This window comes from Esox lucius, chromosome 7 (assembly GCF_011004845.1).
Source record: "Esox lucius isolate fEsoLuc1 chromosome 7, fEsoLuc1.pri, whole genome shotgun sequence".
In the NCBI taxonomy this organism is placed as follows: Eukaryota; Metazoa; Chordata; class Actinopteri; order Esociformes; family Esocidae; genus Esox; species Esox lucius.
In genome coordinates this window covers 13398647-13409470 of record NC_047575.1, presented here as the reverse complement: position 1 = coordinate 13409470, position 10824 = coordinate 13398647, and the positions used below count along the sequence as shown (strand labels likewise).

Below are 10824 nucleotides of genomic sequence, written 5' to 3'. Positions count from 1 at the left end.
AAAATAGCATGCATATTGTACAATACATATGATTTCATATAAAAACACTATTACTTGTAAGTTGGGCTATGTAAGGATTGACACGCAGCAAACTAACCTGGTAACAACAGACTTCCGAAATACCAAGTCATTTAATACTCAAGTAACAGTGGTGAAATGTTACAATTCCTCTTAAACCATAACATTAGTGTTTAAACCATTGGATCATCTTCCAGTCTTCTACATAAACAGTATTGGTTATGCATGTGCGCAGACAATAACAGACGTGATGGATTGTGAATAGCAAATCTTAAAAATATTGAGGAAATGCGTCAGTTGATTAATCAGGCCGGCTGATCTGGCCGGGTCGCGAGCGTATACATGGGCGTAATTGTTAAGGTAACCAATAGCAAGTAGCCAAGCGATGGGCGAGTCGTGTGAATGGGTTTAAATGTATCCACTAGCTACCTAGCCAGCCAGCGCTCCACCTTCTTATGTTCCCCCCAGTTATCATCTCGGACTGTTAGCTAGGGTCTACAGGAAATCCTAAAACTATAGCAATGCAAGGTGGACCTCCATCACCTCGCCACACAAGATAACCTTACTAAGTAAGTCAAATTACCTTCAGCAGAGAGCGAGTTGCTCTCCGTTAAAAGCGACACCAACACGCATGCTAACGTCAGACCCTAGCTAGTCACTTGCCTGGACGTTAGCTGCGACTGGGAGACTTTGAAGCGTATTCAGTTTCAAGCGAGCTAGACTTCAAACTAAGGTAAGTTTGTTTGCATTGCATGTCTTCATTTTTTACATTTCATAGTTGGACATCCATTCATCTACGATACTGCTGCAATCTTTTTGCAGCAGTACAACTAGAGCAGTCCGCTAGCTAGCAGTTTGTTTTAGTTGGGTAACTATTGTACAGTGTCAGCTAGCTGTTAGCTGATCTGGACAGTTGGCTAGTGTGAGGTGGCTTCGTCCATCATCACTTACTAAGCAGGAGCAGTGCTATGCAACTGATTATTTCTTAGAAACATTGTTGCCATTACAACATGAGCATTTAGAATTCACCAACTTGCACTTTTGGAAGGCAAATAATGAATGTACATAATACAGCAAGCACGTCAAACAAGAGATAATGTTGAGATTGTTTGTTCTATCTATCAGTGAAGCACGTTGACATGGTTACACCAGGTAAAGGCACCTTGATGTAATTAGTGTTGAGGAACAACGTCTTGGACAGGATTATGTAGGTTGCCTGGAAATGTTTCTCAAATAATATGTAGTTTATAGCTTGCAGCAAAGCTGAACACCAAGTTTTAGTTGTACTTAGTAATTAGTTTAGCAAGCAAAAAGGACACTTAAAGACTTGTTGACTCATACTGTATGTATTGCAGTGTTCTTTATAGCTGTGGCTTGTAACACTGATGTGTCTAACACTAAGTTGTTCTGGATAGAATGTCTTAAGTGATTAAAATCTAAATGATGCTTATATAGGCAACATTATGTTTTATCTAATGGAAAATGCTACCATTTACTCACAATAGTCAGTTTTAGGTACTGTGCACCACCTTCTTTGTACATCTTGTTTGCTACCACCAACAGCTACGTGGGCATCAATGCATTCAATTAGTGTTCGATTAATGTAAGACTGGGCGACATTTGTGAACTAAACAATTTAGTGCGTGATATGAATGTTATTGCAAGGGTGGTCAATTTCAGTATCATTGAAACAGCTGCCCTCCTGGGACTCAGGCTTTCCACACTGAATGGTGTGACAAACCAAACCAAAACACACAGTCAGTGTCAATGCTGCGAGCACAAACAAATCCTTGATGAGAGGTTGAAGGGGAATGGCAGTAATTGTGCCAGCTCGCAGGTGGGTCACAAACAGGTGCTGTAATGTTGATACGGGCGTGGTAGTACCGGTGTGTGCAGAATGGCATCTGAGTCTACTGCCGGCTGTCCCCCTGTGGCCATGTGATTACCGACCCTGGACAGCTGAGGACTAGGACAACGTCCTGGTCGGCTGAATCCTGGTACCCGTTGCGTCTTGCTGATGGCCGAATCAGAATGAGTCCTTGTCTCATCCTGCTCGGTGTCAGTGGTACAGACTGGTGGGGTAGTCGTGTGGGGTATGTATCCCTGTTACGTTCCCGGATACTTATTGAGCTACTTTTGAATACCAAAGGGCCTCTGAATGTTGATGCAGACAGGGCGCATCCCTTCCTGTCCATAGTTCTCACATTGATACCTCTGTCTATTCTGTTGTGGAACAATTGTACAACTGTACATTATCGATAAAATGTTCTTGAACAGTCTTTGAGGTTTGGGTGTGGGGGAGTGTGAGGAAGTCAATGTTAATGTCAACTTTATTTATAAAGCACATTTAAAACAACTGTCTTTGACCAAATTGCTGTACAAAATATCAAAGTATACAAAATGTATGAACTTTATAGGTAAGAAATTACTGGTTAGCTGACCTCAAGTGCTCGGAACGACAATGTAAAAGTGCAGACCGATATAAAGGGGCCGATCCATTTAAAACCTTAAAGACAAGTATTAACATTTTTAAATAAATCCTGAAACGAACAGGAAGCCAGTGGCGGGAGGCCAAAATTGGTGTTATGTGCTCCCGTTTTGTTATACTGGTTAAAAGTCGAGCCGTGGCATTTTGTACTAACGAGCCGATTTTTAGGGTTTTCTGATCTACCTCCAGGTACAAGGAATTACTGTAATCCAGCCAAGACGTAATAAATGCATGGATAACTTTCTCAAAATCCCTCGGAGGAAGATAGACCTTAACCTTTGCCAGAAGTCTTAGCTGAAAGAAGCTAGATTTCACTACTAGACTAATTTGCTTATTGCGTTTGAAGGAGCTATCAAAGATAAAACCGAGATTGTTAACAAACGGTCTACTATAAGAGGCTAGAGGGCCAAGGCTATCAAGAGGATCACCCAGCAAGTTACCTAGTCCACACAAGAATCGGTCTTACTTTAAATGAAAGTAAGAAAGTTTAGCGCCAACCAGATTTGGATGTCCTTTAAGCAGTCTAAGATAGGCTGGACAGAGTCTTTAGATGTTGTTTTTATCGGCATGTAAATTTGTACATTGTTGGCAATGAAAGGAGATTGTGCTTCTTAAAAATGGACCCCAAGGGCAACATGTATAATGAAAAAAGGATGGGGCCTAAAAGGGATCCCTGGGGGACCCCACAAGTGAGATGTGCCATGGTTGATGAAAATTTGGCTAGGTTGACTGAAACTCCTATCAGTCAGGTATGACTGGAACCATTTCTGTTCCTTTGATGCCAATGGACTGTTCAAGGCATTTCAAGAGAATCTTATGATCCACCGTGTCAAAGGCTGCAGACAGGTCCTGAAGAACCAGAATAGCGGGGCTCCCTGAGTCAACTGTTTCAAGGAGATCGTTAAAATCTCTTAAGAATTCTGTTTCAGTACTATGACGTGGCTTGAAGCCAGACGGAAACTAGATTTTTCTAAAAACATTGTCAATTGGTTAAGAACTACTCTCTCTAGTACTTTAGAAAGAAAAGGTAGCCTAGAGATGGGCATAACATTTGAAAGAATGTTAGGATCCAGGATTATTTTTTTTAATAAGAGGCTGTACTACAGCATGTTTAAGAATTAGCTGGAACACATCCAGAAATAAGAAATCTGAATAAGAATACTGAGACCCACTGTATCAAAAACATATTTTAAAAGACGAGAGGGAATGGTATCATGGGGACAGTTTGTGGGGCACATGGTACAAACTAGCTTTGTTAATAATGAAAGTGATAGGCTCAAACTGATAAAAGACAGCTGAGAAAATAGAGGGAGCAGAAGGTTCTAGTGCGAAGGAAGTGGGTACTTTTTTTTAAAGCAGCAATCTTTCCAATAAAAAAGGTTTGAAAATCCTCATACAGTTTGGCTGATGGAACAATACAAGCCGCACTACTGGGGTTTATCAGAGATGAAGAGAACCTGAGGCCTATGATTGTTGTTGAAAACAAGGTTTGATATCAATTGTGCTTTTGCAGCTTTAACAGCTCTCTGATAGTTAGTACAGCAGTCACGTAGCATTCCTAGGGAAACCTGGAGTTTGGGCTTCTTCCATTTTCTTTCAGTGAATGTCCAAGAGTGCGGGTATTGTTGTTTTGCCAAGGTTCTAAAGATGGCTTTGCCAGATGTACTCATTTGTCCTGTGGTACCGGTGTCTGATCTGAATTGTCAGACACAGATTTAACCATAAAAGTGCATGCTTAATTGCCCCACAAGACTGTCAGATTGTTCTGTCAGTTTCTCATGCATTTGTTTTGTTTAAGCCTGGTCTAAATTGTGCTTTGTTCTACGCAGGGGTCAGCAACCTAAGGCCCAATTTTGAAATCTTTGTGTAAAAAAGTTTCTATTTTGTGTGTCTTTATCTACTACTTTTTCTAAAATTGGGGAACATGATTGAAGTCTCAGGTTGGCGTTCCATGACATTTCGGTTTTGATTAGCCCCTGAGCATATATTTGAAGACATGAGAAACTTGACGGATGAGGCAGGCTGGACTAATAGTCATAAGGGCTTTGTCCCGACATGAATCAGTAGTGATTTGAGGAATCTACATTCCGGGAAAAACAATCAAGCTGTAGAAGAGCGCAAAAGGTTGCTGTGCATTGCTAAATGGGGAATGCCATTTAATGATGGTGATGTATTGTCTTTCATCAGTTGTTTTGAAGGCTTGTGAGCTTTTACCACACTACAACTGAGAGCATTCTGACAAACTGCACCACAATGTGGGTGGTGAAAACCGCCCCGCACATCACTGGTGCCCAACTTCCTGCCATCGTAGACCTCCAGTGCAAGTGATGTCTGCGCAGGGTGTGCGCCATCACCAGGGACCCTTCACACACATCCCACAAACGGTTTGCCCTCCTACCATCAGGCAGGCAGTACATGTCTCTTTCTTCCTGCACCAGCAGGCTCAGGAACAGTTTCTTTCCATCTACTGTAAACTTGCTGAACTCCGTGACCCATCACTAACCATGCCCTTCCGCCTCCCAGAGACATTGTTGCCCTACTCACATTGTACTACACCACCTTGCCAAGTCTGATAATGAACGTTTTCAGTTGTTACCGGTACGTGTCTACCTTGGGAACCTTGTTGCTACTTTTCCTGCATTTCAGTTGCACATGCACCTGGCACATTCAATTTGCCTCTTTGCACATCTAGAATGCCATTTAGAATTGCCATCTGTACCCACACAAGTATTATCCCACTTTTAACATACACTATAGTTAATACTTGTACATTTTCAGACCTCCTCTATTTGCCTTAATTGCACATTTAGTATTGCCATTTGTACTGCATTTACCATTGCACATCTATGCATTCCACTTGTGATATACATATACATAACACTTCTAAAATGTTCTGCCCTCTACTATTTGCGCTTCTGATTGCACTGTTCAATGACAAAGTTGAATCAGACAACCATCTTGAATTATAGAATGCACCTATATTGAGTGGCTCTTGAGTGTGGATGTGAAGGGCATTCCACATCTGTCAGTTTTTGCTGACCCTGGTATTCAGCATAGTAATTTGAACCAAAAATGTACTGTCTTGAATCAGGGTGAAAGGGAATTGGCAAGACAAGCATAGTTCAAATATTTGTTTTTAATTTTGCCAATGTCAACTGTTGAGGTTTCATGCATATCTTTGTTATTGCCAGTAAGTAGTCTTCAGTCACTGCCCTGTGTCTGAATTGGAGCCCAGACAATCAACCTGTTTCTGCAGGAATGAAGAACACTGCCATAGTAGCCTTTAGGGCCTCAGTAACCTAAAGGAATTAACATTTATGACCTTCCAAAATAAACCATGAAGCGTAACCTGTGAGTTAAAGGCACTTCATTTAGTTTCCGGTGTAATAACATTCGTAACCAGAGCCTTTCACAGAAATATCAAAGATGGGGCAAAATTTCAGCTGCCCCTTTAAGGGCATGGCATTGGTGGTAACGGAGCCTGTTGCACCTGTCTATGGGTGAGTCTCTTCCCTCTGCCATGGGAAGAGACTCACCCATGTAGTAAGCTGAAGTCTTTGCTGGCCGTTGCGTCTTAAACTTGAACTATGCTTGAAAAACCACTCAAACTTTAAGGGATAGTTTTGAAGAAGAATCCCATTTAGGTGAACTCCAGCTTACTTGGGGTTGTCTGAATGGCCATGGTGTCATAACACACGATAAGCCATTGTTTACTTCAGCTCCAACCTGAAGTTGACTTAAATTACATCTTCAGAACTCACTGAAACCATGTGACCATTCTAGCGAATACTGCTGTGGAAATGGGAACTTCCTCCGATGGCATTTAGGTCTAACTTTTAAGATACCGTTGTCATGCTTAATACTAACCACATGGTTTAATTAGTGATGTGCAAATTGTGAACACTTTTTTTAACAGCTTTTTACTGATTACTGTCAATAAAATTTAATTTGAATGTCTGTCAGTAATAATGTTTAAAGCAGGATCAGTAGCAGGTTTCTTATGTAGTCCTTTTTTCTTGTGCAGAGCAATGTGATCATCTGCTGTTTTGTATCATTCTTGCGAAAGAACCACCTTATCTTGTTGCTGTTGTAAAAATAACTAGTTTGAAATGTATCAATAAATACTACCTATTTCTGTGCCTAGCATTCACAAATTTAAATGTGGTGCATACTTTAAACAGTTTGTAATGCATGTTTTCCACCTGCAATTCATTTGCATGCACAGCCTTTAAGGATATGTTCAGCTGGAATCAAACTTCAATGTTTTTCATCTCATTTAGTGTTTGGGCTGTGGGTATTAAAGTCTGTATAGTTGCATCACTTAGATATTTTCACATATCGTTCTGTAGCACATCCATCAGTAGGTCTGAGGTAATTTGTGTCTAACAACTACAATTGTCACATTCTTGGGGGAATAACATTTAAACAACATGGTTTCAGAATTTAAAGAGTGGTTGAATTGAGGCGCTGAGCATGTCCGATCTGGATTAGGCCTTTCCAGATGAGTTGATAAAGCTGAGCTTATGTTTTGTCAACAACGTGACCATACCTGAACGTTTATAGCTCATCCAAATATCTCAACTTGCTAAGTCGTTACATTCGTTGCTACAAACAAAAGTATTTCAGTCGGTTCCAGAATGTTTTAGAGAGAATTACTTATTTCCCGAGAAAAGGTAGAAACGTTTCAGTAAATAGGCTGCAAACTTATTTTGATAGGCCCAGTTGCACCATAGAAATACATGTCGAATAAGTGTTGAACTGGTTGTCTCAACAATGTTTAGTCATTTGGTTTCAAGAGGAAGTAATGGATCGGAAACAAACGCCAAACACTCCAGTGTTTCTGTTTTCTTGGAATTTCTCACGGCAGAGTTTTGTTGTAAATGCAAACTTCCTTGTTCTGTCTGTTGTGGCCCATTTCACAGCTGTCAGCACAGTGACTTTGTCCAACTGTAGCTCCATTGTTGCCTAAAGTGTCTTGAAAAGACAAGGTCTCCTTATGAGGTGATAATATCACTTCTACACTTGAGAATGACGTGGGTGTGACCGGCCCACCTATGGTAGAATGGAGTCACTGAGCTGTCAACTTGGTCTGGAACAGAGATACTACAGGTGAGAAGGAAGATCCAGTTCAGTGAGTTCAGCGGGCTGATGTCTTCGTGGCAGACTTTCTCCCGAGGGCTGTTATTATGCCATAAAACAAACGCACCCTGTCAGCAGGAATCCACAGCATATAGCCTATGTCTGCAGCCAATTTTTATATGGCAAACAGGGCAGAAATGGTTGACAGGTCAAATTACAGTAGCTGGGCTATATGACAATACTGCCCTTTACCATGTTTCACAATAGATTGGACCAGAAGAATGTCCTCAGGAATATCCTCTTACGTTTGGCCCAATTCCCTTTATTCAGGCTCCAAACTAGCCTGACTGTTTGTAGTGCCCTTTCTGCTAACCCTGTTCCCTCTGCTTTGTGGGGCTTTCTGTTCTAGTCATTCTTATTCAGGGGTGCATAGTCAAATCTTAAGTTTGTATGCCTGCCTTTATTAAGGATGGGGTGTGTGTTTTGAATGAACTGAGCTGAGTTAGTGTTCAAATGCATAGGGATTGTGAGCTACCCAATGTTGTTTTTCTATATGCTGAATTGTGAAAGCCATTTGAACTTACTTACATTTCAACATACAAAACGGACTGCCTCTAAAAGCAAATATTTGAGGGATTCTCTATAACCTAAGCCGCTTGGCTGACTGCTATGGTTTTCAGACCTTTGAACCTGTTTTTGCAATTGTTTTGATCATGGAATGTAGATCCAGCACATTAACAATTATGGAATAATGGCACACTGATCTGTGTACTCTGAGTTTCTGTATAGAGAGCTAGACATTGATCCTCTGAAGGCTGTTAGTTTTTTTTTATTTTTTATTTTTATTAACCAGCAATGTCATCCATGTATCTTAAAGGGCCATTAGTAATATTTTTCCTCTACTACTAACAAATGACCCGAAGACATCTGCTCTAAAAGCAATTGACTTTTAGTCCTCATACTCAGTTTAGACCCTCGCAATACTATCCTTCCCACCCTGACCCGCCCTGGGCTGGTTAATACTATCCTTCCCGCCCTGGGCTGGTTAATACTATCCTTCCCACCCTGACCCGCCCTGGGCTGGTTAATACTATCCTTCTCACCCTGACCCGCCCTGGGCTGGTTAATACTATCCTTCTCACCCTGACCCGCCCTGGGCTGGTTAATACTATCCTTCTCACCCTGACCCGCCCTGGGCTGGTTAATACTATCCTTCTCACCCTGACCCGCCCTGGGCTGGTTAATACTATCCTTCTCACCCTGACCCGCCCTGGGCTGGTTAATACTATCCTTCCCACCCTGACCCGCCCTGGGCTGGTTAATACTATCCTTCCCACCCTGACCCGCCCTGGGCTGGTTAATACTATCCTACCTGCCCTGGGCTGGTTAATACTATCCTTCTCACCCTGACCCGCCCTGGGCTGGTTAATACTATCCTTCCCACCCTGACCCGCCCTGGGCTGGTTAATACTATCCTTCTCACCCTGACCCGCCCTGGGCTGGTTAATACTATCCTTCTCACCCTGACCCGCCCTGGGCTGGTTAATACTATCCTTCTCACCCTGACCCGCCCTGGGCTGGTTAATACTATTCCGGTTTCGGGAAGAGGAGACAAGTAGTGTCATTGTTTAAATGCAGTCTTTTACCCTTTAGGCAGGATACACAGTACATCTTTTGAATTATGAACTAGAATTTCTCTTGAAAGATTGAATTCCCTGTGATGACAATGGATATCAAAATGATTTGATCCACCCTTATTTGTGCCCATTTTTTATGGATATCTATAGTTCTTAACAATCATGTACTGCTCACATCAGGAATGAACAGACCTTGTGACTAATGTTCTGTCACAGCGATGTGAACCATGATTTTTGGGATGCTGAGCTGTGTGCATTAGAACGGGCACACATTTCATCTAGTGAAGCATTTGAGATTTTCGCTGGTTTTGCAGATACTCTTAACTTGTTCAACAACTAGTATAGCAGCTTCTGTTCCCAGTGCTCCTTCATGTACAGATGGTAGGCTAACTGAAGTCAGTCTCCAGACCATGTCTATAATCTCACATAGCCTTATATGATATTAACTCCTGCAGAACTAAGCGTTGCATGCAGTAAAATGATATTCGTGCTGGCTGCTTACCCTGGCAAGTTTTGGAAATGCATCAGGCCAGTCGATCATCCCTGTCAGTGGCTCGCTTGGACCCGTTGAAACTTTTGTGAAGGCCAAAAGCCAAATTAGGGTTATGCAAACCAGTTATTTTAAAGATTATGGTCTTGGTTGAGTACCGATGGGACTTGGGGACAGTAGTGAAACGTCAAGCTTTTCTCACAACATGGGTGTTGACTCTGATGCTGATTGTGGTGGTAGGAGTCGAGATGTTTTATGCAAACCCATTTGTTAATAGAATGCCATAAGGCATCATTATTTTTGCGCTTAGGCAATTTCACGCTACTGGGTGAGCGAACCTAATTACACACAGATATGTCTGATTTCAAGACTTGATACGTGTAAAAGTGTTCATCTGGAGCGATGTATTACCACCTGGATTATTCCACTTGGATCACTGCAGCACCCGGCCACTTTCTGTACTGAGCTATAGAACAATGTCCGGGGCTGTGCCCTACACTGCTCTGATTACCTGTGCATAAAATACACTGACATGCAAAGGAGTAGTTTTCATGTTCCTGTACCTAAGCCATTGTGTGAGTGTGTGAATCTCATCACTTGCAGATGATACTTCACCCCTCTGTGACTGACGATTCCACACCTATTTGACAGCTTGGCTACGCAATAATTCACACCTATTGTAAGGGACGATACATTTTATCAGGGCTAAATATTAAAGCTAAGACATGTTCTTAAATTAGCTAATTATTTTGGACATGATTTGCAGGCTCCTCCCTTGTGAAATGGAAGTTTGGATCCACCAGGACCTAGTGCTGGCTGTCCAGCTAAAATATGTAAGCGGGCAGGACAGGTCTAGGCCCGGTTTCCCGATAATGCTGCACCTACGATGGTTTAACGATGTATGTAGACTTCAGAGGGACTTTGTTACGGCGGACTTCTGTTACTGCGTATCTTTGTATTATCTGTACTTGTGTGCTACTTGGAGATTATTTGTTTTAATTTACTGATGATCACAAGCATGTTATTCAGGTCTAAACGTGACGGTGGTACTACTAACAATGACCTCTGCTTTTATTGGCCGGGCTGTCTCAGGCCGTTCTTAGATGTAAAGA

General features: G+C 41.9%; 1 protein-coding gene across 1 annotated transcript in view; it reads left to right on the top strand.

The window, feature by feature from the left end:
- The first annotated feature begins 397 nt into the window (after nucleotides 1-397).
- pcxa (pyruvate carboxylase a) overlaps nucleotides 398-10824 on the top strand; it is an 83817-nt gene continuing 73390 nt past the window's right edge. Inside the window, exon 1 of the mRNA XM_010900528.4 lies at nucleotides 398-751. The gene's annotated coding sequence lies outside the window, so the exon portion shown is untranslated. The remainder of the gene's footprint in view (nucleotides 752-10824) is intronic.